The sequence below is a fragment of the Lolium perenne genome, chromosome 5 (genome assembly GCF_019359855.2).
Source record: "Lolium perenne isolate Kyuss_39 chromosome 5, Kyuss_2.0, whole genome shotgun sequence".
NCBI lineage: Eukaryota > Viridiplantae > Streptophyta > Magnoliopsida > Poales > Poaceae > Lolium > Lolium perenne.
In genome coordinates this window covers 236,116,598-236,120,955 of record NC_067248.2, presented here as the reverse complement: position 1 = coordinate 236,120,955, position 4,358 = coordinate 236,116,598, and positions in this window count along the sequence as shown.

The window sequence follows — 4,358 nt, the reverse complement described above, 5'->3', positions numbered from 1 at the left end:
AATCATATACGTGCGCCTGGAGGGCCATCGGGTCCACAATGATCCCCGAATCAGTGTGGAGGTGGGAAATGGTACATTTCCGCCTTCGCCCATTAGCAACTGGACGAAGTAACCGGACGACGACTCCGGCGAACCCGCGGAGGAGAAACGCTCACCGGGATAGAGGGCGGCGCCTGAAGAGGAGGTGGAAGGTCGCGCTGGCCAGGAGGTGGTCCGAGCCGAGCGTAGGGGGCGGCGGCGGGGCATCTTGCCGGAGGTGTGGAGGCAGAGGGGAATCTTATTTCTTTGTCAGTTTTGCATTTTAGCCCAGTTATTTCTTTATTAGAAAATATATTCCGTGTGAACGTTATGAGGCTGGCGTATGGGGTCCACTTAGTGCCAACTCAACAAATACAATTCTATACGGTGAGCCAGTATCCAGATGAACTCTATGCCGTATTTAGGTACTGGATATCACGTATTTCAAAGGTCGGTGATCGTATCGATTTTGTGATCCAAATTCCGGTACCTTGGTTGCATTTTACTCTTTACACATTAAGGGTGCCTCGCATTTCTAAATAGGTTTTGCTGGTTGTTCTTGATATAAACTCGATAAGCAATAACGAAGTACGAAAAGAAAATCACAGCGGAAAACACAAGTTTTTAACGTGGAAAACCCTCTTCAATAAAGAGAGATAAAAACCAAGGGCGTCAGCCGAGCAAAACCTCACAATATGAAGGGAGTGTTTACAAATATCATGGATTATCTTATATTCTGATAAATTCTAGCCGGCGGCTTACAAGAGGTATATATAGACAGTGATGATGATCCGCTTCGGCCCAAGCCTCCGGCGACGGGTCTCATTCCGTTCCTCAGAAGTTAGCCTTCTTATAAATTTAGATTACAATATAACAGCTGGCGGACAAGTTTGTACACTAAGCTGTGATTGGTTGGAGGGGTCTCATGGCCAGCAGAATTGAACTTCCTCGTTGCGGCTCCTCTGCTCTTCGGATTGTTAGCCATAGCTGCAAACATGACGCCCCATTTCACTAGTCATCTCCCGCCACTGTCCTTTATTTGCTGACTAAGGAAACAATCAGAGGAGCAACCGCATTCACTTGTACACATTGGAGCCGTCTCACTTTCCAAAAGCAGGATCTTCTCACCGTTCCCCACCTGAATAGCTTGCAAATAAGAAGCTGTGTTTCTAAATAGCACGTTGAGACACTTGAAATGATCCACAATTATGTTGATCAAACAGTTAGTTGCCACTAGCTAGTAAACCACAAAATTTAATGTTTGATAAATAGAGTACCAAAATAATTTGAGTACATGTGCTAAATAGCTAGTAAACAGAGGGCATACTTGATAAATAGAGTGAATTCCACTTTTTACCCTGTAGTTGTGCATTTGTGACACATATTACCGCATTTAGTGAAACTTCTACCAAAATATTCTATTTAGGAATCTTTAAACATGGTTTAACACTAATTTAGCATTTTTTTCTTCTTATTATTAGATAGAATAGGCATCATATGTCGACGTGGAGCAACAAAATATGTAAATATCAGAGGGTCTTATGAACGATTATGTCCAAACTTCTTTAATCCATATGTACCATTCCTCACTATCATCTAGATATTTTTGGATCCCTATCACCACCTAACACCTTGTCCAATAGACACACATCAGAAAATAAGGGTCCAAAGCTTCCATAATGGGTAATCTACATGAATTTTCACTCGACGGGTAGTTACTGTCACAAATGCATAACTAGAGGGTAAAAGGTGGAATTCACTCTGATAAATATTACACTTTCCGTCTCGAACTAAAAAATGGGAAAATTTGAGTACATGTGCAAAGCTATTAAACATACCTGCATTGTTAAAACCATCATGAATTAGTAGACCCTCTGTTTCAGGTCCACTGTTTTTCTTTTCTGCAAAAGATTGAGACAAATATCGTTAATGCAAAATATGCATGCTACTGCAAGATAGAAAATCTTCTATCCCTACCACGTTAATAGGATAATATTTGATGGTTGTTCATGTACAGTGAGTTGTCCACAATGTTTTCATGCCTTTGTCGTTTTCTCCTCTTCATAATATTCCTATCATGGCTTTGGGCATCGGGTGTTGCTAATTCTTGATTAGAACTATCTTCTTTCATCATCTCCCGCTCCAAAATTTTCTCATTCTGGATCAACGCAAGTTCCTTGTCATACTTTTCTACTTGAGACGAAAGATCCTTCATACGCAGAGCTAACTACTGGCATCGCCACATCAGTAGGTGAACGGTCTTTCTCCACTCCTCTGTGACATGTTTCTGTCTGAAACATGATTGGTGTTACTTGCAAAGTACTAACATGAGAAATGATACAACAGAGTACACAAAGAAATTTTCATTTGCAAATATCACATCGCAGAAGTATTCCATCCTTCCCATAACGCCTGCTCGAAATCAAGCAAACTGAGCCTGAACGATTCAAATCTGAACCGTTACTCAGGTCTAAACCCCTCATTCAGGGAAAGGTGCAATGGCGAATGGTGAAGAAGTAAGCACATGTAGCTTGCAATCCTGGTGATTTAGATACCAATCCAATGAAACAAACACAGTGTCGATTTTTTTCATCGTCGGAGTTTCCCTCTTGTTGCTCCAAGTAAAGATCCGTCGCCGCAGGTATAGCTATTTCATCCCATTTCTCTTCACGAATTATTTGGACTTTGGCATAATCCTCCTGTTCAGATTAGTGTCATATTGAAATCCCCACTTATAATCCATGGATCTAGGCATAAAATACGTCTCTCTTCTAGCTCTTCCAAGAACTCTAGTTTATTCTCCGTACCCTGCGGTTCATAGACGTCATTATACTTCGAGCCTACTTCACCATTCGGTGAGATTAGCTAGGTAATATTACTGACATCACGTACCGAGGTATCCCAAGCTAATATAATCCCTCCCCTTGTCTCCTCTGTCGGCAATTAAGCATACCCATCAAAAGATGGGCCTAAGTATTGTGTATGAACTGAATAAATTAATAAAGCAATAAATCAGTCATATGCATCATTTTGATGCAGAGGCTGGGCTGGGTATGTCCCCCATTTCGAAAAAAACATTGCATTACCGTAAGATCATCAATAACCTCGAGTTTTGTCTCCTCGGAAGTGGAGACAAACCATTTTGACATGGGTCAACTCCATGCAGAATATCAACGAATATCCCTTAATTGGCCATATCATTGAGGTCACACACATTCCAAATATCTAGATCCGGATTTAAATCCATGAGCATAGAATAAAACAACACCGTCTCTTTATCGAAAAAAACAACAACACCATCTGATGTGATCTTACTGCACAGAGACCTCCACTTGTCCATGTGCACGCATGGCACTTGAGGACGGTATACCTCGGCGAAGATGGACACCATAGTATGAAGTTGTTTCTCTCTTAAAGGGGAATCGAAGAGCATTTTGAATTCTTGAAGAGCTTCATCGCCAACTTGCAGATCTGTTAGGGTGATACCACCATTTCTGCTGCGAATATGCCATCTCGGGTTGCTTGGACGCCGTAACTGGCATTGCCGCTGCCGCTACCAATCATGTCCGTCTAGGGGAGAAAGGTTCCGCGTCGGAGATCAGTGGCGAGGCAGATCACTCAATCACGCAAAGCAAGGGTGGGGTAATAACCCCGTAACTTCGGAGAAGGGTTGCCCTCGTATCTTTTGAATAGGAAAGCGGCACATACCAGGGGGTTGCGACTGCTAGGTGGTAACACTATATTTTCATAGTACATGTATTCATCATTATATGTTTTGATAGTTTCTTTCATGTACTTAGTCAACTATAGTAAGATTTGATTTTTTACTACATTTATGCGCCTTGTCTTTTTTTGAAACAGGATATTACTATTTTGTATCTGGTTATTAATTCTCTTCTAAGTGTATGTGGTTTCCATTAGGCATCTACGAGGAAGATTGGGCCATGGGGTGGGTGTAAAGGCAACCATAAGGACATTGTGGGGACACCTTTATGTCTTAACAGTGTCACAATCCGTAGTGGAGAGGTTGTATATTCACTTTGTTTTTCATACAAAGATGACAAGGGAAAACTGCACCACGCAGGTCCATGGGGAGCTTCGGAAGGTTTTTCTTATGGGAGCTTTGATACGGTTAGTGTGTTAATATTTACTCAAGTTTAAATATTTGTATGACCGACGAAGAGGGTAGGGGTACCACCTACATTTCATTAGAAAAATATGATACTTAAGTTTTATTTCTATCTCAAGAATATACATGCTTGTCTGAGTTGTCTCTAGCTGCATACCTCCTTGTACATATATCTAGGCTGATTATCATTTTCTCCCCTTGTAGATTCAAC